The sequence below is a fragment of the Sapajus apella genome, unplaced genomic scaffold (genome assembly GCF_009761245.1).
Source record: "Sapajus apella isolate SASKATOON/1434 unplaced genomic scaffold, GSC_monkey_1.0 scaffold18, whole genome shotgun sequence".
NCBI classification, from domain to species: Eukaryota; Metazoa; Chordata; class Mammalia; order Primates; family Cebidae; genus Sapajus; species Sapajus apella.
In genome coordinates, this window is record NW_022436958.1 from 9925791 (window position 1) to 9952049 (window position 26259).

Here is a 26259-nt window from a genome sequence, read left to right on the forward strand (position 1 = left end):
AAGTACAAAAAGGGGCAGAGGCATAAAAAAGTCACTGGCACTGGATGTGTTTCCTGAACTAAATTTGAGTCAGATTCAGGGTGACAATGTCAAAGGAAATGGTGCTTTCTAATTTCTGGTGAGCAATATAATGTGCCTGATCTGGGCTTGGACCACTGTATGCCTTTCAGAGGAAAGTGACCACAGGGCAAGGAATAGCCCCTAGATGTACATTCGGATCCTCTTTGAATACATTGAGGGGAGAAGATGCTCAGGGAATAATCCTCTCTGCATCTAATCTGTCACTTCAAAATAGAGTAAAAGCAGTTTCTGGGAGTTGCAAATCATAGGATTTTTATTCAGGCCTGCTACTAACAAGCCACTTAACAAACATCTCAATTCCTGTGGTTTAAACCTTTTCTTTAATTATAAATTATGTTTACATCCCCTGAATCTGCCAGGGTCCCCAAATGAAACATATGGCAAGCACAGAATTTGATATTTCCAGAAAGGTTCCTTTATAGACAGGCTGTTTGCAAAGGTTCAAGAAACAGGAGGGAGTCCACAGGATAATTGTGGTACTACCCCAGGCTGGTGGTAACTAAAGACACTCATAAGGAAGAGCGTCCTGTAGCATCAGCAACCAATCCTAATAACTTTTTTTTTTTTTAACTTTACTCTAAGTTCTGGAATACATGTGCTGAATGTACAGGTTTGTTACATGTGCCATGGTGGTTTGCTACACTTATCAACCTGTCATCTAGGTTTTAAGCCCCACATGCATTAGCTATTTGTTTTAATTCTCCCCCACCCCTTTCTCCCCAACCCCCAACAGGCCCCAGTGTGCGATGTTCTCCTCCCTGTGTTCATGTGTTCTCATTGTTCAATTCCCACTTATTTGTGGGAACATGCAGTGTTTGGTTTTATGTTCTTGTATTAGTTTGCTGAGGATGGTGGTTTCCAGCTTCATCCATATCCCTGCAAAGGACATGAACTCATTCTTTTTTATGGCTGCATAGTATTCCATGGTGTATATGTGCCACATTTTCTTTCAGTCTATCATTGATGGGCCTAAAAACTTTTGAATCTCAACAATTTTCCACTTCAGGTAAACTTTTCACTTAGTAAAATAACCAACGAAAGCATTCCCAATGTCTCATGTCTATTTTAGAAGTTAGCTTTCTAACCGTTGAGGGTGGATTAATGGACACTCAGAACTGGGTGCACTGCCCACATTCTGGTCAAAATGAAGACACCAGATGACTATTTGAGTTTCTTCTCTACCTGAGATATCTTACACTGGGTCCTAGAATATACTGTATCATACAGTTTGCTCCTATTTGTTCTTTCAGTTTATTTGATACCCTAGACAAAATAGCTTCAGATTAAAGTTTATTGTTAATGAGTAAGTATAAGTTAATGAATGATATAAAGTTTATAACTTCGAAAATTGTGGTAACATCTATTTGGTATAAATGTAAGGGTCATTTTTATGTAGAATATCAAAACTAGAGTGCAATAATTATTGAGATTTTTTTTGCCCAAGAGGCCTAAAAGTGGGAATGGATACAGGAATATAATGAGTTATTTTCAGTTAAGAAAAGATGAACATTTCTAATAGTAATAATTGACTAAAATTGTTTTAAATGCTTCTAATATATTTCAAACACTGCCAGACTCATTTTAACAGGAAACCTTGCAGAACAACTGAAAATTCACTGGAGCTCACAAGCTTAATTTGCTTCCATTCTGCTGCCGATAACTACATTTCCAAAATTTCGGTGTTTAATTTTATCTGGGAATTTTTGCTTTCAGCTTCAAAAGAGCTGCAACACCAGTTTTTATGTGCAAAGCTTTTCAAAACATTTTGTTCACCAAGTCCTGATGGAAGCATAATATGTAAGGACATGGCCATGGGCTGCCTACATCGGGGAACCGAGCAGCAAAATGATCTTTAAGATTCGGTCATCCCTAAAATTGCAGTACCCTCCTGACTTTTTTTTCTTCTGCTTGGCCATCTGTCCAGTGTTTTCAAATTCTTTATGACAGTATAAACATAATCCCCAAATAGAGTTAAGATAGGAAAATCAGGACCTTGAGCGACTGACGTCGATCGTCTAGATGAGATATTCTGTTAAGATTATGTGGGATGTATATAAAATACCATACAGTGGTTGCTTTCCCAGCTCTAAGAAAATAAGTAGGTTCCTTTATCTCAGAATCATCTAAATCAGTGCTTTTCAAACTTTTACAAGACTGTAAGTCTCCAGGAGCTCTTGTGAAACTGCAGGTTCTAATTCAGTATTTCTGAGGAAGGCGAGGTCTGAGATTCTGCATTTCTGACCACCTCCCAGGTGATGCTCAAACTGTCAGCCCAAGGCCGAGACTTTCAGCATAATATATTAACTCTTCTACTCCTACCTTTAGATCAAATTTAAGGAGATCTTGGCTTTTCAAACTTGAAGCATATCTCTGTACATTCTTCCAGCTCCTAATTTCTAAAACTAATATTGGACTAAGAGATGGAAGGGGTATTTTAGATTCCCAAAAGTTGGATTTAATTAAGGTAAGAAAAACACTTTAAAAATGCAGTTCAGAAAGTCCTAAATCCCAGATCATTTTCCAAACCATCCCATCTGAAGTTGAAGTAGGCTCTTCTCTGGGATAGTCTCTAATGTTCACCTAGCTTATCTCACTTACTAAATATACCTCTTTTCTATTATTTGCCAAACTGGTGCATTCCCTTATCTCTCATTCTCTTCCTCTAGTTATAGATATTCCACAGAGGCGCCCTTTCACATATGCAATCACAATGGAGGAATTGTACATTAAATAGGATAAAAGTTTTTATCATTCACAGTAACAGGAAATCCCAGACCCAGGGAAATATGTATGTAATATCTGAATACACAATCAGACCCTTTGAATAGTATTACATTGTAGGAGCAACAAACACAGCAAAGAGTCCACAAAAGATGTCTTTTTCAGAGTATTCACAATGCAAATGAGCCATGATGAAGGAGAAAATCTGGTTAAAATAACCCACTGGCTGGATATACATATTTCACCTTTTATCTTCAATTCCAATTTTCCAATTTAATGGCTAGCATCTGTTAGAAAAGAAAAATATAATGGTCAATGCATAATGGTCAATGCTGTGGAATTAAATACACAGCGCCCCGAGTTTATTAGAGGTTCCCCCACCATACTCCCAAAATCTGATACATAGATAAAAATCCTTAGTGCCTAGTTTTGCTTTTAAACAGAGTCAGGAAATACAACTTGGGAAAGGTTACCTCTGAAGTCTCTATGTTGCTCTAAGAATCATTGAAGGTCTGAAAATGATCTCTATTTTTTGGGTTATTTACTAATGAAAATAGCATTGTAGTGCTTGTAGAAAATACTACCACCACCTACTGGCATATACTGTACATAAAATTGAAAATGTTTCTAAATCTTTTTTAGCAGTGCCAAATAAGGGCATGGGGAGAAAATAATTATAGTCACTTTATTATAAATTTAATTTTAGATTTAGTCAAATAATTTCATTTGCTTTTTGACAATATAACATGAACTTTTGGCACATGAATATGTAAATAGAAGCAAGAGCAAAAATAAGGCATAGCTATTTAGAAAATAGTAAAGTAGAATTATGTGCTTGAAATGACAAATACCCTTGCTTTTCGCTTGTTGTTGTGTTCATTTTTGCTTTTATTGGAAATTACTTTTGTAAACTCAGAAGAGGGAGGTCTATATCAGTATGGTCATTAAAAAAGTCATTTATATACCTTGCCATGCAAAACTATATTCAATCAACAAAAATATTTAAAGCAGAATATAAAGATATATACAAATTCTCTACTGTTACAATAGCTACTTTGATAAAGGAACAGAGTAAGAACAATTACATGTATACCATGGTATTTGAAATTTTTATTTCACAGTTAACTCTCATTAGCTTGTAGATTAGTATTAGATTATTTTCTCTTCTTTATGATTTTCCTTGGAAAAAAATTAAATCCTCATGTTATTTCCTCGTGGTTATTTTGCATTTTATCCTCAGACAATCTAGGCTTTGGTCCCATGAATTTCGTATACATCTAAAGGAGCTACTTCTTGCATAGAATCTATTTTCTTGTTCAATAGTTTAATATTTTGCACCAATGAGCTAGATTCATGAAAAGGATATGGAATTAAAGGCATGAATTTTCTCCCCAAAACGTCACTGTGACACCGCTATTTGCTAGAATTCCAACATGGATAACTTATCACTTTAATGATAATTATAAGAACATCTGCATATATAGAGAAAGAAAGATAAACTTAGTGGAACCTAATGATAATATATGTTTACATTGTCATTATAGTCAAGATAGTTTTCTGGAGGGTGAGCATGTTAAATTTTAAAGAAAGACAAAAAAACCCTCTAATATTTAATTGCAGTTATATATTGAAAGTATATTCGATGCATTATTCAGTGTATTCAAAGTATATTCAATGTATATTATTTTTATTTTCTTCTATGGGTGTGAAAATATTTATAGAATATAATAATAACTTATTCCTCATTATCTTATTTAAATTATAATCAATTATCTACTAGCTTAGTGGTTGTTCGGTGCCTTTTAGAAAAAAATGTTACTGTTCCCCAAGATATTGTTTTGCATTACACTCATAATTATGATGTATTGTGAAATACTGAACTGCTGGTTTTGTTGAATTGTTTGACAGCCCAATTCCTTGCTTCCATGAATACTCTCACCTTTTGACATCTGACACAATTTCTCCTGCATTTATTTTATCCAGATGTAGTCACTGAATCTCTACAATGATAATGTTGTGCCCAACATTAGCACAACTGATTCAGTAGTGGATGTACAAGGCACACAAGTTCCTTGACTTGTTGGAAATCAAAACAGAGTGATAGAGAAATGAAATAGACAAGTAAAATGCAACAAATAAAAACACATTGGTGTAAGTGAGGTGAAGTGTAAGGGAGCAAGTAGGTAAGTGTTGTAGCTGTGGCCAGTGAAGGCCTTATCAGCAACATGATTATTGAGCTAAAGGAAAGACAGAAGTCCAATAATGCAAAGTTAGTTTTATATGATTGACAACAGTTATCTGTTTAACTGAGTCCAATAGATTAACTATTGAAAGGTATTAAAAATATTCATTTCTTCTATTGTATGCAACAGACTTATGATGAATTTAATATATTTTGAAAATTTATTTTAATAAGAGCTGAGTGAGTATTATCACCTAAAACTGAAAGACAGTGTTGTGGAGTGAATTGTGCCCCTCCACAATTCAGATGCTGAAAGCTTGAAGCCCCAGCACCTTAGCATGTGACTGTACTTGGAGAGAGTGTCTTTAAATAGATAATTAAGCTAAAATGAGTTCATATGTGTAGGCCTTAGTCCAATATGATTGGTGTTCTTCTGTGAGAAGATTAGGACACAGACACACACAGTGGGAAGACCATGTGAGGACACTGGAGGTGATGGTCTTCTATAAGGTGGAGAGAGGCATTAGAAGAAAGCAACCCTCTGGACACCTTTGATCTTGAGCATCTAGCTTCCATTTGTGAGAATGTAAATATCTGTGGTTTGAGCTATCCCAGTTTGTGGTCCTTCATTACCAACTAAGCAAATGAAGGCAGAGAAAATTTACAAAGCACTGATGCATAAATGCACTGGAATAAAAATATTTAGTCAAAAGGGCAGGCATAATGGTCTATGTGATGAGAATGAAGTAAAGAAATTCAAGGAGAAAAAAATAGTTGATATAGCAAACAAATTAAGAACAGCGAGTTTTGGTGGAAGTGAAAAGTAAATGGAAAATAATAGGGGTACTGAATTTTACTAAACAGATTCGGAATACATGACGGAAGATCTTGATTGTCAGGCAAAGAAAATGCTTTCAAACGTCTTTCTAAAAGCAAGAATACCTATTATTTTTCCCCCAAATAAACCAAACACAGGGATCTAACATATAAAACAGTTAAAAGCAAAGCTATTATGTAAGGAAGGGCATAGAATTTTGCTCCTCTAAATTTAACTTAACCATGCCACAGCATCTCCAAGGAACCTTGTGGCTCTGCATCATATTTTGAAAACCACTGAAATAAAGATTTGAACATTGTTAGTGTACATGGTGAGACATCATAGTTAATTTCTGGTAGGTTCATAGTATGATCCCCAATTTCTTGTTCCCATCCTATTCTGGAAAGGGATTATACACTTTCAAGTTACCTTCATTCACAGTAAGGTAACTTGCTATACTCCATCAATATGAGGAGTATAATCCAAGCACAGCAGTGTTAGGTCTAGCCACCTGATATAGTTTGGCCAATGTAACCTGAGCAAAGGTAATATGTACTACATCCAAGCAGAATCTTTAAGAGATAACACCCAGTTCGGCCAACTCTACCGCCCTTTTTTCTCTTCCATAAGAATATTATGTCATAAATGGTGGCCAGTCTTTTATCATGTGTCTGATTTAAGAACATATATTGCACACCAGACAACCATCACATGTGAAGTGAGCAAGTAATACATGTCAATGAAAAGTCAGATGTTGGTTAAAATCCATTGTAATTTTTGAACTGTTTATTACTGCATCATAACTGAGTAACACAGTGTTTATTAAGAAATGTAAATAAATCAAGTTAAAAAAAAAGGGAATATCTTTGCTCCAAACTGTATTTAGCAGGTCGTAGTTGGTCTACAATGAGAAAAATATGAAGTTGATTCATAATGAAATTTAGATATAAAAATGCATCATACTTATGATAGATTCTTCTATCACTTTCTTTCTCCATTTTTCTTTCAAGTAACGTTATCTCCACTCACAAAATCTGATGAGTTGGGTGGCCTCAACCACGGCATCATTGCTTCAAAGAAAGATGGATGGATTTTGAATCTGTGACTTTTAGGGAATAGATATAGGCTGGCCAGAAATTTGTGATGTGTGACCTAGTTTAGTTAAATTTCTCTTTTTGAGAATTTTAAGAGGCCTAGAAAGATTTTTTTAATGATTAGCTAAAAAGTCATACTCACTCAATTTTACAGAAAAGCATTTTGGAGACTTGTGAATAGTATTATTGTAATAGAGAGTGTACATCAGTTAAGAGAGAACAAGAAAGAGAAAACCTGAAAGAAAGAATTGCTTATCCTTGTCATTGCCTCAGGTCCTGCCCCAAGTGAGGCCTAATTTTCCTCTCTGCCACATTTTCTACTTGAGCTAATTTGAGAGGGCTTCCTTTCCTTTTGTACAAAGCAAAAAATGTTATTTTTCAGAACATACAAACAAATGTAGTGATTGCCTAGAAGAGGTGTCCCATCTGTTGTCTTGCCTGGGTCACAAAAGAAGGATTGTCTTCGGCCACATATAAAATACTCCAACACTAACAACAGCTAATGGGCTAAAAAAAAATCACAAAATACTCATAACATTTTGGGAAAATTTATGAATTTGTGTTTGGCTTCACCCAAAGCCCTCCCAGGCCAAATGCAGCCTGTGAGCTGCGAGTTGGGCAAACTTAGCCCTAGTGGTTATATTGAAAAATAAAAAAAGACGGATGGCTTCTAACACTTAGAATCAATGTGTGAAACTGATTGGTATATGCGGTAATGAAAGGCAAACATTAAAGGTTTCTTTGAGGTTCCATATTTAGGGGGAAATAATACAGGAGAGCAGTTGGGAAAGAGATGTAGAAGATAATAAGGTAAATTACAGGACACCCTTAATGTGAGAGGCTGGGATATTTGGTTGGAGTGGTCTACCAAGCAGTTTTAAAGAAAAGATGTCTCTGCCAAAAAAAAAAAGTAATTGAGTACTTATTTGCCACAATATGTGAAACACTACATGAAATACTTATGGAATCATAAAATTTACTTTTTTGAATGTTTCGCATTTGTAATTTGTGTAAAAACTGTCTTATGGCCGGGCGCGGTGGCTCACGCCTGTAATCCCAGCACTTTGGGAGGCCGAGGCTGGTGGATCACGAGGTCAAGAAATCAAGACCATCCTGGTCAACATGGTGAAACCCTGTCTCTACTAAAACTACAAAAAATTAGCTGGGCATGGTGGCGCGTGCCTGTAATCCCAGGTACTCAGGAGGCTGAGGCAGTAGAATTGCCTGAACCCAGGAGGCGGATGTTGCGGTGAGCCGAGATCGCGCCATTGCACTCCAGTCTGGGTAACAGGAGCAAATCTCCGTCTCAAAAAAAAAAAAAAAAAAAAAAAAAAAAAAAGAAAAAAGAAAAAAAAAAACTGTCTTATTCCTTTGGCAGAATTATGGCTTATTTTTATGAATTTATGACAAGGGCTAATGAATGATTGAAAAGCACATTGAACTATATTTAAAATCTGATCTTTCCAATGATTTTTAATGATTTCTTGTAAGTTGGCATGGCAAAAGAAAACTTTAGGAATTAATTTTCACAACTCTACAGTATTCAAAACAGAGTAACTAGAAGCCTTCAAAGCTGTGATACAATCAGATTAACACCCAGGTGAAGGAATTAAAGCAAGTTTAAGGGAAAGAATTGATACTGGCAATAAGGTTAAGGAAAAGGAAAGTCATGAAACCTCATTCATTTCCTGGAAGTAGACCACGGATATGGCTTTAAGCATTTTGGTAGCCAATGCAAAAAAAGAAATGCAATCAATGTTGGTTAGGTAAAATACAACTGTGTTCCCAGGCAGATAATTTTTTCCCCCTGACTCTTAAATAGAGACGATTGTATGCTGTGGAGCTGATAGCAAAAACAGCTCCAAGCTGTATATCAGCCTTTTAAAGGTTCCCTCCAAATAAGTGAATAGTATATCTAAAAAAGTTAATCTACTAGGAAACCAATTTAATGTTTTGAAGCACATAGCTTTCCAAAGAACAAGCTTAATACCAAAATAAATTTCAGAACATCAAAAGAGTATCCTTATATTCAAGATTATTCTTAACAAGTTCAAGGGTACAGTGTTCTAAGTGTTGATAAGTACAGTACAGAGGCATATTCTTTTTTTCTTTTCCTTTCCTTAATTTTGATACAGGGTCTCATTTTATTGCCCTATCTGGTGTGAGGTGGCATAAACATGGCTCACTAAAACCTCCGTCTGCTGGGCTCAAGTAATCCTCCTGGGCTCAAGCAATCCTCCTGTCTCAGCCGCCCAATTAGCTGGGACTACAGGTCTGCACCACCACGCCCCACTAATTTTTCTGCATTTTTTGTAGAGACGGGGTTTTGCCACGTTGCCCAGGCTGGTCTCCAACTTCTGAGCTCAGGGGATCCATGGCATCCCAAAGTGCTTGAATTATAGGCATAAGCCACTGTACCCAGAAGCATATGCTTTCAAAACACACCTGGTGGGGCTAGAGAATCACATGCTCTTAAAGCCATTCCACTGTGTGGGATATAGGACAGGCATTTTATGAATTTTTTCTTCTTAAAAAATAAATTTGAAAGAATGGATGATGGATGTGTTAAATGTTTACATTAAAAAGGAATGATGATAGCATGGAAAATGGTTAAAGCGTTCATGGTCAACATGACCATCAAGTCTAAATAAAGTCATCAGAGAATGTCTAACTTGGAGGAGTACAACTTTCTTCTATATTCTCAACTGCTTGTAAATGAAAATCTACAATATTAAATGAGTGAGACGCTTTTCAGGTTTATTAACTGAATGTTTGGAAATGTCAACCAAAAATAATGACTTAAGCTTTGGAATAGTTCATCTCTAGACCTTATTGCCAGTCATAATTAGATAGCAGGGTTGGTTGATATAGCAATTTAAGAAACACATTCGTTAAAATGGTTTCAAGCTGAAATCATTTCAGATTGTCCCCTTTAAGCATTCTACACAGGAACCTATCACAGCTTTGTCTTTATAATAATCATTAAATTCAGTTCAAATACTAGTCATGGGAATTGTTATTTGACATTTATTTATTTTGCAATTTATCTCGAACTGATTTTACTAAGGGAAAAATGCAGTAAGGAAGTCAATCTGCTGTCTCAGCATTTATTTGTTTACAGAAAATTTCAGTGTAGGTGACCCTGTTCTGGTCGGAAACTTTACGATTAGAGCTCTTTCTGCCTCAGTGAAGAGCACATGTACTTTTCATTTTTCTTTTCAGCTATTACCAGACTTTTAAGGGAAACAAATTAAGGCAACAGACGTTAATTAAAGGGACAGATAAAGGACATACTTGGATTTTTAAAATATCTAATAATTTAAAGGTAGAAATTGATTCCTATTGGATAATTTGTCACTTGATATGCTAGCATGGCACGTTTCTTCCAAATAAAATAAGCAAATTTTGGGAAATTGTAGGTAGAGATGAACTATATACAAAATAATAGCAATCTTTAATAGACCAAAATGCATTGATTTTTTTCTATATATTCAAAATATGCTAATGCTCTTGGATATGTTTTTATGTTTCTTTTTATCTTTCTTTTTCTTTTTTAAATATGTAAAATATAATTCCACATATCTGAATATATGTATATGAATTCTCTTAGAAGAAAACAAGACTTTCTCATTATTTTTATGTCTTCTCCAAAATTGCATCGTTCTCTCTTTGTAACTGTTTTTGGTCAATCCCATTATTTGTACTTTAATCCTTATGCAATCAAAGATAGGGTATTGAAAAGAGGAATTAGCAGAGATTACCTTCATTTTGAGGTAAAAATCTACTTATAATACAATTTATTTTGCTTAATTTCCAGGGTCTCTATAAAACAGCTTTTTCATATATATATATATATATGTATATATATATATGTGTATATATATATATATACACATATATATATAATTTTGCTACATGGTTTTACTAAGAATTAATGATTTTAATGCTTCCATGATGATTTCTGATGATTTTGGCCCACTTCGAAATCTAAAATGAAAGTAAAAATTATAAAATAATTAGAAAAGTACTGCTGGCCTATGACATCACTGGAGTGTGAACACACAAATTACAGATATGTACATTCTAGAGACCCTGAAGAATTAAGAGAAGGTTAAAATTAGTCAATTCATTTGAAGCATAGAAACAGAATAACTCCCCAAAATCTAATTTGATTTTCTTCTAACTTTTTAACTTTCAAATGATTTTGCCCATTATAAGAATGCACTGAAACTGCTAGTATAAACACGCAAGATTAGAGATAGGGCTCACATTGAGGTAGACTGGCCAGAACTGGTTTAGAGAAGATTTTGTTTGATTCGCACTTTATTATTTTATTTTAAATTTGAGCATGTTGACAACAGTTAAAAATTAAGGCATTTTATATTGAAAAGAAAGGCTATATTTTTGGACATTTCTTAAGAAGACAGGGCTAGCTTTTAACATGGATCGTGGCAGCCATCTGCTAGGGCTGTGCATTGGCTGCCTGCTTTATGTGGGCATTTCTTCCCAGGTTGCCCAAGTTCCATTTCCAGTATTTAGCATACACACCTATCTCCCACAAGATTTTAGTTTCTCTCTCCTAGGCTGACCTGAGACCCAAATGGTTCTTCTTTCTTCTATCAAAATATAGAATCACAGTATTTTCTTGTTTTCTTCCTGGTAACTTCCCCATTCGCTCCCTAATGATAGTAATATAATGTGGAAAGTAAAACAAGCAGAAGTATTAAATAATCCATTGTGAGATACACCGGCCACAATCTCTTCCACTCACTTGAAGCACATTTCTGTAGAGCACATCTCTACGCGTGAGAATTCAGCTTGAAATGAAATAAATGAAAAGACCAACTATTTTTATGTCTTTCTTAGCCCGTATTTACGTGACCTTTAAAAGATATACTTTTCTGAATGGCGACAGTATCGCAGTTTGTGCAAACCTGCAGGCTACACTACAGATGGTGCCATTTAGCAATGGCCAAATTGCCAGTTACAACCCTCTAAAAAATGCAGAGTTTATCATAGAAACTCTGACAGTCGCCGGAATATCATGTCTCTTTTGGGCATTGTTTTAACAAATGCATTTGAAAGAAAAATGTTCTCAGTTAACTACAGTTCCCAGAATACCTTGTAGAACATTCTGTCTCTATTGATCATAAACTGGCATAGCCACTGTGCTTCCTCTGGCAGAACTCAGGGGAAAGCAAGCAACTGCATTATATCATGTGACAAACTTTATGGAAAACACTAGCGTGCAGTTTTATCAGTATTTGCATTCTCTCAGTACGAGATAGATCTGAAATCTATTTTTATCCAACAGTTCTTATTAAACCAAGAAGATTGCCTGTTACTATATGTAGTTGTTTCAAGCAGTAGTGCCTGATGATACTTTTTGTAAACAATTGAGAATAAATCCAAACAAGCTAAAAAATGTTGACTGCAGAATACTGTAGTTCAAGAAAAATTACATCTGCATGGACTGCATATTTTAGATGCAATTTATGGTGCAGTTTTTCTTCATTAACCACATCTCAGAGAGTTTTCAAAGTATCAGCTTGCATATTATTAACATGTACTTAAAATAACAATATAGAAAGCTTCAAGATTAAAATAAAAGATTAAATGTAAAATGCAAGGTGTTTGCAGTGTGTTTGTATACATGTAATTCGCTTTTTAATTCAAGTGAACTAGATCTTACCTAGGCCAGCAAGATTAATAAGTATCACATTCTACTACAACTATTCTCCTTAATAAAAGCAGATGGAATCCATTCTGAATAGAAAAAAATGTAATATTAACGATCATTGCTTCTTTTATATGGTTAAACACATATAAACCACATTTTTCATTGACAGAAACAGTGACAAAAAGGCAATTATAGCATTTGAACTCAATGGGATATTTTATCTGTTATTCTGTTATAGATACATGCTTTGTGGGGTGTTTGACTGGTTTTGTTTACTTTTTGCCACTTGTATGCATCCCCTATTATTTTATAGCTTGAAATTCTTAAATAAAAATCTGTGCCATCAACTGTATTTATAAATGCATGCAGTGTTTTAAATCATTCGAAAAACTAAATATGGGCCATGGTGGCCATACACCTGTAATCCCAGTACTTTGGGAGGCTGAGGCAGGAACATTGCTTGAAGCCAGGAGTTTGTGACCAAGTTGCCCAACAAAGCGAGATTAAAAATTAAAAACAAAATTTGTTGGATGTGGTGGCACATGCCTGTGGTCTCACTTAGAAGACTGAAGTGGGAGGATCTCTTGAGCCAGGGAGGTTGAGGGTGCAGAAAGCTATGACTGAACCACTGCACTCCAGTCTGGGTGATAGAGCAAGACCTTGTATCAAAAAAAAAAAAAAAAAAAAGTGAAATAGGAAAACTATTAATAAAGGAGTCTCTACAAATTCCTATATTATGTTATCCAAGTGTTCTTTGTTTTCAGTTATACCTAGATTCTTGAGGACAGTCCTTCAAAGCTAGGAGATGGATTTTTGATATGTTATTTCCCAAATGTGTAATTTCCACGTATGGTATCATGGAACGACTACTACTCATAGAATTGACAGACTGAATTTTAATTCAACTATTATCTCCCAAACTGTGTGATACTGGGCATGTCAGTTAATCTGTTCTAGCTTCAGTTGTTTCATTTGAAAAACAGCTAAAAACATCTGCTTCATACAATTGAGAGGGTGGTATGGTTTGGATCTGTGTCCCCACCAAATCTCATATAAATTCTAATCCTCAGTGTTGGAAGGGGCCTGGTGGGAGGTGATTGTATCATGAGGGTGAATTTCTTATAAGTGGTTCAGCACCATTGCTTGGTGCTGTTCTCTTGATAGTGAGTGAGTTCTCACATGATCTGGTCATTTAAAAGTTTGTGGCATCTCTCCAGCACACCTCTCCGGTTCCTGCTCCTGCTGTGTAAGACATGCTTCCTTTCCCTTCACCTTCCATCATAATTGCTGAGTCCTCCCCAGAAGCAGAAGACACTATGCTTTCTGTACAGCCTGCAGAACCACAAGTTAATTAAACTTCTTTTCTTTATTCTCTTTTTACCCAGTCTCAGGTATTTCTTTATAGGAGTGCAAGAACAGACCGATATAGAGTTAGAGAGATAATCAGATAAGTGCCAATTACAGTTCTCAGCACACAGTAAATCCTTTAAAAAGGCAAAAACAATTGCATTATTTACTCTTCAAATGTAAAGTAATACCTAAAAGTGGTCCAAGTCATCCTGTTTGTATAAAATACTGTTTATTTGTTTGTTTGGTTGGTTTTAATAATACAGTCAAAATCCTTCTCTTTTTAACTGTTAACCACCATTATTTATAAACTTTCCATGCTGGTATATACCAAAACTTTTTTCTGACTAAGCTTCCCATCAGCCATGTGCGTAACCCTGTCCTGCATGTTCTCCAGGCTCCCTTAGTACGCACGTGCATCTCAATTTTGTCACTCTAGCGAATTCCCAGTCATCTTTCAATGATAGCTCTTTGGATGCAACAAGATAGAAATAATCACTCAGAGCATCTCTACTAGAGCAGCATCAAGTCTTCTGCATGCATCTGTTGATATTGTTTCTTGGAATATAATGATTTGAGCTATACCTTTACATTTCTCCAGTGCTGATACAATATCTGCAGGATACCGAAAGAGAAGACTCAAAATTATTTGAAAAATACACCATATGAAAAGGAAAGAAGAGTTCTAATACCTAAATGGGAGGTAATAAAACACTGTCAAATATTAGTATAACTCAGCTTTTAGGAAGGAAGAGTCGCAGTTTGTGCTAATGTTCCTTAATCCTTTGTTTTCAGGTTAAGACTCTCTCATTTGTTTTGCTGGTTCACTTTGCCTATGTTCTACAAATGCCCCAATTTCAGTCTGAGTTGTGGCTCAGCATCCTCAACTCATCATGTTGGCTCCATGTAATCTTCTTCTAACCTGCCCAGCCTCAGGTAATTTAAGCACTGAAAAAATTTAAGCACTGATTTCAATTCCAGCAATCTAGACATTTGAAAGTAATTTTTCGAATAGTTAAATGCCACTGCAGATGTGAAAACATCATTTGAAAGTCAATATATTTTCCTCTTAATTATTGTTGCTCTGAAACATGTTTTATTTGTTTCAATAGTTCTGAAATGTTAGCTAATGTGGCTTGCATTTTTTTTTTTTTTTTTTTTTTTTTTTTTTTTTAATACCTACTCATTCAATTCCGTTTGACCTGGACAACTTGATTCACACAAAACCTAAAACACTGCAGCAAGTCAGTCTTCATTTGCTCAACAGAGATTTTGGTGACTGAATTTTGGGTGGTGGAAGATGAAATTATAAATCAAGATGTTTTTAAAATAGCTAAACTCTACGTAATGCTTCTATGATTTCCAAGTGAAAAATAAACTCAAAGGAAATTTGAAATGTAAAAGCCTGTAAATCTTTGTGAATGTTATGATTTTTGTAACATATTCATGTATTCCTATGCAAAAACTTGAATTATTTAAAATAAATTAAGCAGAAGAGTCTTATAATAATAGATTTGAACTCAGATGAATGCAGTCTTAATTCTTTACTTTTCTGTCTTCTCGTCTATGATTTATTCACAGACCAAACTAGAGAAATCTCATTGATTTCTCTTTAAAATAAGATAATCTGATACATGTCTCAATGCATTTTTATTTGAGTAGTTCACATGTAACAGCAACCCAAGTGCTCTTAACCCTTTTACTCTCCTCCTGCACAGAGCTCTTAGTCTTCAGATCAGCATTGTTCTCCCTCAGTGGAATTAGAGAGAACCATACAATTCGCCTTTTAGCCTTATAATGTGTGCCATAATAACTCAGAAACCAAAAATCCCCACTAGTTTCATTTGCTAGCTAGAGCACAAGTCTTTACTACCTCCAAAATTATAGCACTGAAGTTAGAGCAGGCCACCCCCAGGGAATACCACAACAACTTCATTTTTTAAATATGTTTTAGTTTATTTTCCCAATCTTCTTGCAGTCTTTCTTTCTTTTCCTTTTCTCCCCTCTTCCACGGCTGCGTGCTTTAAGTTTGCTTTCAGTCGGTAGTTTAAAAACTTTAGCTTCTAATAACTGGAAAAAATGGTTATTTAAAGATAACTGCAACTTGCTTAACATGCCAGGCTATCATATGCTCAGTGCTTTGAAGCTGCAAATTAATGACGAGCAGGAACAGTGACTATCTTTCAGAGGAAACTGACCTCTTTCTAATGGCACATCGCTAATGTCATCTGTCTACTGCATCTCATTATGTGAATTTCACGGAGTTTAAAAAAAAGTATCTTAAGGCTGTGCACAAATAAAAAAGGACCTTCTAGTATTAAGCACTTTGAAAATTTTTGATCTCTCAAAACACCTTCCTTAGATACTGCTTCCCCTTTTTGTGCATGGCATGCTGCTTATGTCATCTATTCTCTGTGACTAATTATGTTAATTTTGTGCCATAAAAGTAACTGAAGGCTGTTAAGGAATAAAAGCTTTTGAGTGGCCTTATTTCATAAACACCCCTTTTGAACAAGGCACATTTAGTCATATTTGCAGTAACAGAAAGAGTCTTGTGCTAAAAATACAACAAAGGCTCTTGAATATGGCCATTTATTCCCACTTTATTAGGTAATTTATGAAAAAGTATGAAGGGAAGCCTTTTTGTTACTATAATTTGCATAAAGCTGGTGCCCCATTAATGAGATAACTTCCTGCCTTTTGTGTATCACCAGCTGGAAATAGAAATGGAGGAACTTTTCTGTAGCCCAATTACTTAACCTGCTGAGTTCAGAGTTGGAAAGTAAACAGGATTCCTATTTGCCAAAGAACTTTATTTTGGTTCCTCTAACCTGATTTTTTAAAATAAAAATAATTAGAAGAAAGATGTAAGCCAAATGTTAAAACTAAATGAAATTTCAGCAAGGCTAACGTTAGAATATGTATCTATTTCTGGAGAATATTACTTATTTAATCATCATATTTTCATTATTAGAGCACAATTCTGATCTACTTTTGCTTTCATCGATTGGATCAAATAACATTTGATTATCCATTTGAATATATGGAGCTATAAGTATGACAAAAGAAAAAAGTTGTGAATGAATTCTAGACAACAATTTGTGGAAGAAAAGGAGCAAATACTTATAGTCTTGCAGTCCTTCAGTAAAAGATATTAAAAATATTTTGTAATTATCATAATAATTGTATATTACTGAAAAATACCTTGGTTATACAATAAATAACATAATAGCTATTTATTAAGGCTCCAAATATGCCCAAAATAACACCATAATTTTGCCATGTGGGTAGATATTCAATATATACAGTAAACACATAGAAGAATAAAATAGAGGCAAAAGAAGAGGGATGATTTTGAAGTTATAACTTGTTTGTACTTATGCTCTCTCTCACACAGACACACACACACACACACACGCACACACACACACACACACAATTAGTAAGGCTTTGCTGAATCCCTCCCTGCAGAGTCCATGAACAGGAAAATTTTGCTTATTGATATGTAACTATATTATTTATTTATTCATTTACAAACTACAGTTCAGTCAAATTAAGCCATTATACTTTTTCTCCCCACATTCCCTAATGCAAGCACTGTAAGTGTGGTTTCAGATGACATAGTGTAAAGACTGCTCAGTGGAAAATAAAACAAGAGAAAGAACAGAGGGACAAACCACTGTCTTTGACTAGAGATAACAAATAAGTTAGAAAAGTGAATGCTCAGTCCCATGGTTTCATCCTTAAAAAGAAGGCATTGAACACTTTGAGATTATGTTAAGAAATTATCTTACCATTGGGCAGAAATGCTGGTTTTCTGTACACCCCCTATAACATCTTGAGTGTATTGTGTTTACTGATATAATTGCAAAAGCCTTGGGCTTTGAAAACTATCACCATTCAATAATGGAGTTGCATTTTGTCAGCCACTGAGCTCACAAGGAGCTAACTTTTAAAATTAAGCATGATCATGTTTTCATTCTACTTACATATTTATTCTGTAGGTCATCTATAGATGATGCAAAGCCTGGCTTCCACTGTGTAGCATTTTCTTCATTTTTTAGGAGGCTGCTTGTGTCTTATACCCTTGAATGGAAATGTATTAGGCATACTGTACTCAATCCATCACTTATATCAAGGCAGCATTTCTTAAACATAATAATTCACAGGATGGTTATTGCATGATATGTCTACTTTCTGCACCTTCTTAGATACCAAAGTATTCAATATGAAAAATGATCTTCTAAGAAAGTAACTTTCATGTTCAAAGTGATCTATTGGAGAATTATTTCTTTTCAGTTGGTTTTACATTCTACATTGTTTGATTTAAGAGAATTAACAATAAGTAGGGAACATAAGCTCTACTCTTTAGTCACTAGAGCTTGCTTTTTTATTTTCAGCATAGACTTAGGGTAAAGAGCATAAATAGTGCTCTGGCTGTGGAAAACACCTCAAAATCCCAAACAGTGGTATCCAAGAAGTTACCAAGGAATCAGTTGTTCGGAGTAGGCACTTCCTATTCTGCTTTCTTCTATTACCTACAGTGACATACTTTCCAATTGCAGAAAGAAATGCACCCCACAAATTGGTCATAGTTTCCAATTTGTTTTCAACTGGACTTGTAACAAAATCTATAATTTGAATTTTCATGATGGCTAGTCATTTTTACCCCCAGAACATAAATGGAAAAAATATAGTGTAATGAGTAATCCTCCAATGGAAAAAAAAAAAAAGAAAACTACAGCAAGCTTAATTAAACTCAGTGTAGAAGGTAGCCAAAATGACAAAGCAAATATATATTATTTTAATTTTATTTGTTGGATCCCCATTATTTTATATTTAAGTTACCCAATTAAAAAAAATTTTATGTTCCAATCCTATATTTTCACTCAAACTTTTCCGACACAGACCTGAAAATCAGTTGTTCTTACAATCTGTGACAGTTGAATGAAGAATTTAAGTAAGGTCTATATTAGTTAAGTAATATATAACACCGAGTATTAGAATATTAATTAAACAATAATTTGAGGATGTATTACATGGGCACATGTTATTATCACCTTATAGGCTGAAGACATTATAAATATAAAGATAGTTCTATCTCCCCTTGCCACTTCTTTAAAATTTATACAAACTATTCCAAAATAGCTCATAAAAGGAAATCCCCACTCAGCATAAAGTTAATATGCTGTTAAAACTATGTAAAAGTATTGAGAAACTATAGGATAAAGTTTGAATCAACAAATATTTTCGACATTCCTACTGGTAACTCCAAGGCCTTTTTTTTTTTTCTCTCTTCTTTTCCCCCCTCCTTGTCTGTTACAAGTTATGATGTGTGGATGAAGGCTTTTTCCCATGCAGTAATGACTGTATACTGAGATTTCAAGGGGCTGTTCATGACAATCCCATTTTCTGTGTAATTTCATGGTTGTCTTCTTGAATGAAGATATTGGCTGCTCTGAAGCAGGGGTCAGCCGCTCCTGCTCCCTTTCAGTATTGTTCCGGAGTATGTTTCCTTTCAGCTGATGAAAAGTAATTCATCATTTACACCCCTGAATTCTGCCAGCATTTTTTGAACAACTTTTCTTTCCCTGTGGTACCTTAGGCCCATGAAAGAGATAAATAGGTTCAATACAACACTAGGCCCCAGATCCTGGGAGCAGGTTAGGCCTCTAAGGCCCCGAGCTGCCCCTTTCTCATGATAGAGTTTGTCACCTTTCTACCTCTAGAAGTCAAATCCTGTCGACTCAGCCATCTTTCAGGCTCTCTGAAGTGGCTTTGGCACCCACTGGGGCATGTGAGCTTAAAATTGATTTTTTTTAAGATCTGTCAAGTTCCCTTAAGGGACGGAGTTGACAGCCAGCAGGCCTCAACTATCACAAAGCATTCAATGTGTAAAAGACACCTACGGAACTTCCTTTGAGGGGCCAAAGGGCTTCAGACTTTGTGACACATTGAGAGGGTGCTGTTGCTAAGAAACTGGCTTTTGGCAATAGGATTTTTTCTGCAACTCTGCCACTTTGGGAAATACTTTAAGCTACCTCTCTTCTTATGGCAAAAGACAACATTGCCTATTATAAAAACAAGATACCCCCCAAAAAAGATGTTAAATGGGCTCATTACATGGTTCTTCAGACTCCAATGACTTATTACTTAGGCATTCTAGAAATTAGTTAACTCTAGTATTTGTGCCGCTTTCAGAAGAATATAACATTGGGGAATCTGAACTTGATCAAAATAAAATCTGATATTTGTTTCTAAAAGCAAGGACATTAACTATTGAGGAGTTGGGATATTATAGAAAATCATGCAGAGATAGATTGTTCTTTCTCACATTAAACAGTGGCTGGCTTAACACCCCAGCAGCAGTATTACCCAGGTTACAGTTTACCTCTGTTTCACTGTGAAATAATGCTGGAACAGGCATGGCCATTTTTCCTGCCCAAGATCTACTAGATCAAGAAGCTGTTTAATTCAGCCTTTTATTTAGCCATCACATTTAATGTTATATGTTCTCTTGGAAGTCAAAATGATAGGAGCAGTGTCCTGCTATGTTGTTTTAAAGGCTGAGGAAATATTCTATTATTTCTGTTATTGATTTTAAACAGCTTCAATATAGCAAGTAATTTTTTGGTGGTTGTTGTAAATAAAGAAGAAAACAACTTAGCTTCTTTTAGGGACCACAGCATAGCCACTTTCTCCAGCAAAACCATTCGTGCAGAGCAAGCACAGCATCCTTTAGAAGATTAGCAATTCCTCAAAAGAAGTCAGAAGACAGATTTTCACATTCAATTCCAACCTGTGTGGTTTGAAGGCCGTGAAACTTTCAACAACGATATAAATACTGCATGTGTCTCTCTCTCCCGAGGCTGGATTTTACTGACTGGTATGTGAAAGGCCAATTGTATAAGCAGGTGTAGGTCTGAGTTGAAAGGATTTGATGGCATTAATCTCCCTTTAAGAGGTCTTGTTTCATGGGCTGTTGTCAAACATAACTGAGTCATTCTGTAACTGCAGTTATCTGTCCCGTGTTATAGAGAGTTGCCCTAGCTTTTGAGGGAATTTCTGCATGACTTTTCCAAAGAATTTTGGTGTTCACTACAGAGGGAGGCAGTATGGCAATGTGACTCAAGTATAGGCTCTGTGGGCAGACATGCCCTGGGTTTAAATATTGGTTTGCAGGATCTGTGTTGCTTCAGTAAATCCATGAAACTTCTCTGAGACACAACTTCCTGTATGTAAAATGAGGACAACAATAGCTGAGATTTAATTGAGGTTATGTGTGAAAAATACCCAGCATGGTCACTGGAAAAGAAGCTCAATAAATAATAAACACTATTGCTCCGATTGACCAAATATATGCCACGATTTCATGGTCCTCACCAATGAAGCTCAGACATCAAGAATATTAACTATGGATGTTAAGCAGTTATCCTCCTAATTCCAAAACACTGAAAATGTTAATTTCCAGAGTAAAGAAATGATTACCTAGGGCTAGTAAAGACTTAACTCTGACAGTTGTGAAGTCGTAACCTGGTCAAAATATGAAAGGAAACGCTGAGATATTGTCTGCATCATTAATTACTAGTGTATCTAAGATTACTAATCAAAACCAAAAGGAAAAACAAAAAGGAGCTGGTGAAAATAGATGTTAATACTATCATCCTTCTTTTGTTATATAGGCTTAATTTGCATTGCTATTATTGACTGGCTGGGCCCTTCAACTTATAAAATCAATGTGTTGCTTTCATGGGATGAGCAAAAGTGGTCCTTCTGCATGTTAGTTCATTGTTATTTGGTCATCTCTCCTAGTTTCCTAGTTTATTTAGTGTAGGTGAAGCATAATTATTTTTCGAAAAGTTTCCCAGGTGATTCTAAAGTTTAGCCTGTGCCGAACTTCACTGCCTTAGGTAAAGAAAATTTAACAACCTAGTTATAATTTTCTCATGTGCTGCATGTCAGCAACCATAACCAATTTTCTGGGATAAATAGTACACAACCAGGTAGCTGCTGAGTTGCTGGAAACACAATAAATCAGCTGAAGTTGAAGAGAAGCAGAAAGAGTCTTTGATGTGTCAAAAAATAAATTATACTGTTATCTCATTGTATCCTCTTAAAAATTAATAACACACAACAAGTTCACTCAACAAATTGACAGTATAATGGCGCACCATGTGTTTAAGTTTCTTTTAAGTTCTCTTCCATGTAAACACATTGAAGAGATAGAAATAGGACTAACTTTTGGCTCCTTCACTTTCCACTGCAGCTTGAAGTTACCTAGTTCCTTTTTCTAGGAACCGTCCCTCAGTCTCAACAGTAAATTAGATGTGCCCTTTCTGTGTTTTTCTAGTACCCTCCTATTTCCATGTTTCAGCATGGGAGTGATTGAATGAAAGCACTGAGCACAATGGATGTACTACCTCATTAGATTGTAGGCATTAGGATTAAATACCCACATGCAGAGGAATCATCCTTGTTTTTGCCATGCTTATTTCAGTGTTTGTCAATTGCAGTAACTTACGGATACACTGACGAGTGTATGAATAAATAAATGAGCTTCCCACAAAGACTTTTCCACAAGAAACAGCCTCCCAAAAGGCTTAATATGTCAAGTCTTTACTCAAGAATAAAACAATTGCTCTACTACCAAATATTGCCATATTCTTTTAAGAAAGGATGACAAAAAGTTCTATGATTCACTAGAATAAAACTGAAGGATTTTCTATCTTGAAGTGAGAAGACTGTGGAATTCATTCAAGAAAGTAGAAACGAGGTGGAACGCGCTCATCCTCTTTCCATATTGTGATATAAGTTCACCAGATGGGTGTGAAGAAATAAGCATCTTGCCTATCTTGGACATTTTTACAGCTATCTCTGATAAAGAAAAACTGCAAAAGTTTCAGTGCTACACTTTGATGCATCTATGTGTTACAGGGTCATCATATTATAGTGATTATGGTAGGAGACTCACTTCCCGCCCTGGTCTGTTATAACTGACCGTAATGTTCCATAGAGGCTCAAGATGTTCGCTTCTTGACTGAGCCTGGAGAGTATCTATTTCACAGTGTATTCCTCTTAAAGGGTGAGTCTAAAAATGGCAATAGACAAGACACTTATCTGTACATAAGTATCAGAGACAGAATGGGAGGAAATGATGCACTTCATGGAGTTGCATTACTTCCTCAGTACAATTTGTTGAACTAAAAAAAAGAAAGAAAGAAAAGTAATTCGGTAAATGGACTCTAGTGGTCTGAAAGAGTTAATGTGCCACTTTCTACTAGAAACAGTGAGCCATTTATATATAGGCAATCCCTTCTCTTCTTCTGAGTCATATCACTGCTTCAACAGACATTTTAAAATGGATCTTCACAGACTCCAGGGATGGAGCAAAGGATTGTTTTCACTGTCAGCAGTAACTACAAAATGAGTTTGTATTTTCTTTTGTAGTTTATCCAATTTTTCCCCTGTGGTGTCACCCAGAAATGAAGATTTGAAAGACATCCTTTCTTACATTTGGACTGAGTGTCCTGGGGAGGATACTACCTTGGTGTTCTTATTTCACCCATGCTATAACTTGAGGGATTAGCAAATACTCTCTCCCATAAAAAAAAGATCAACAACCAAAAAAGTGCTAACTTGTCCTTCAAAATTTTAATAGATTTCTATTAGTTAGCTTCTCCCTTTTTACTATTATCAATTCAATTATCTTTATGAAATATCTTTTTGAGGATATTTTAAGCATAATTTTGCTTAGGCTTATTTTTAAAGTATATCAGCTTTTTCCTTAACCACAATTTAAATGGCTACTAAATGCATTACTACTTTTTTAAATCATAATTTTCCCACAAATCCACAAATTCATTATGATTATAAGATAAATATGCTTTGTGGTTCTTGCATTCTTTCAAAATATCCTTTCCCAGAACAACCTCCCTTGAGATCCTCTATTTTCACAAGAAATGCTTATTATCTAGGTGTTTCAATAGTAAATATTTTAATTTTTTTTCACTTGTGTTCACGTGTTTTTCAAATTCTAGAGCCTGATTTTGCAAATTATTGTCCTCAGCTGCGCAGAAATGTGAAGTACTGTTTTGCCTAAACTAGTTTCAACCTTGCTAAGGGTATTTTATCAAGAAATAAAATAAAATCAAACAAAGCATTTCCTGCTGTATTTTCTCTTCCTGCCCTGGAGGTGTATTTCAACATTCACAAAATACCTGACTGTCCTTATTTTCCTTAATGCCTATCCAAATAGCATGTGCTGTGTCAGCTAAAACACCCACAGCATTTCTTTTTACTGGCTATCATATGTGTGCAACATTGAGCCCTCCCTCCTCCTTCCTATTTGGTTTCTACTTTCAGTAAACCTTATCCTAGCATTTTAATTCCTCAGTCATTTCTCTGACTCAACCATAGCACTTCTATTTCAATAATATCATGCTTATTCTTGATACTCAGACTTATCATCGATAAGGCTTTGATGTAATAAATCCTTGATATAATATCATACTTATCCATGCTATGAGATATAATCAAAAATGAAAGCAGAAACTTAAGATACAGAGTAAAATATATTACTTGCCAATTTTCCACAGTAACTTTTCATCATTACTCCAAAATTACTTTTTAATGCAAAGAGTAGTTTCAATCACATTGAGGCCCACATGATTCAGATACTATCATAATCACAATTAGATTACATTACTGCAATCAGGAATGGAGATCATTAAGAGAAAGAATATAAATTGCTTTAGTTTTACAAGTACTGAGCTAGCAAAATTATAATTAATCTCCATTTATAATCTTTTCTTTCATAGAACTGCAAAGCATGCTACTTTTTTTAGGCCATCAATACAAATTAGAACTAAGTAATAAAGCCCTAACTACTACCACTGTGCTGTTCACAATTGAAGAAACTTTCGCATTATGTATAGAAGCCTTGATACAAACAGTGCCCATAGAGTAGATTGTTTCAATGCAATAAGTTTAAGTATCACAAGGTGCTATGCAGAAAACTGAATGCTGCAGATTCTATCCTTCTCAGAGTAATTCGTTTTTGCATTCCATTTCTTAAATAGGATGGTGCTACTCATGGAGATGAAGAAGCAATTACTTACCAATCGCAGTGAATGCCTCACACGGTATGTCCCAAGTTTTAAATACAGTCTTTTAAAAATGCATAAAATAAAATCATTTTAAAAATTCAGGAAACTGAGACCTTCAAAATGCAATCAATTATAATTACTCTAATTGTTTCATATTTTTAAAGTGAATTAATTTCTGTTATATCTTGATGTTCCAGGTCCTTATATAATACTGTATGTATTCACTAAAATCTGAGTTTAATATAGTATTTTATTTTAATTTGTGATAATTTTTAAGGGCTAAAAAATGAAAGATATATCCAATATCAGAATATTTTTCACACATTGCTGAAGTCAAAATAGTGCTAAAAATTTAACAATTTTTAGGCAAGTTGACCTCACATGAATTCATTTAGGAGGAGGCTAACTCAACATGAACTGATTTAGCAGGAAAACGTGGCTGAAAGTTGCTTTTATTCCTTAACCATGCTTTTCTTTGACAAATAAAAATAGTATATATTTAAGGTTTACAATCCGATGATTTCATGTACATACGCAATGTGAAAGGATTATCACAATCAAGCTAATTAATATCTCTATTGCCTCACATAGTTAACCTTTTGTGTGTGTGTCATAATGATGTTTAAGATCTGTTACAGCAAAATTCAAGTATACAATTCAATATTGTTTGTTTTTTTATTTCTTTTTTATTGCATTTTAGGTTTTGGGGCACATGTGAAGAACATGCAAGATTGTTGCATAGGTACATACATGGCAGTGTGATTTGCTGCCTTCCTCCCCTTCACCTATCTGGCATTTCTCCCCATGCTCTCTCTCCCCAACTCCCCACCACCTGCTGTCCCTCCCCTATTTCCCCCCGACAGACCCCAGTGTGTGTTGCTCCCCTCCCTGTGTCCATGTGTTCTCATTGTTCAATACCCGCCTATGAGTGAGAACATGCGGTGTTTGATTTTCTGTTCTTGTGTCAATTTGCTGAGAATGATGGTTTCCAGGTTCATCCATGTCCCTACAAAGGACACCAACTCATCATTTTTGATGGCTGCATAATATTCCATGGTGTATATGTGCCACATTTTCCCTGTCCAGTCTATCATCGATGGGCATTTGGGTTGGTTCCAGGTCTTTGCTATTGTAAACAGTCCTGCAATGAACATTCGTGTGCATGTGTCCTTATAGTAGAATGATTTATAATCCTTTGGATATATACCCATTACTGGGTATATATCCAAAGG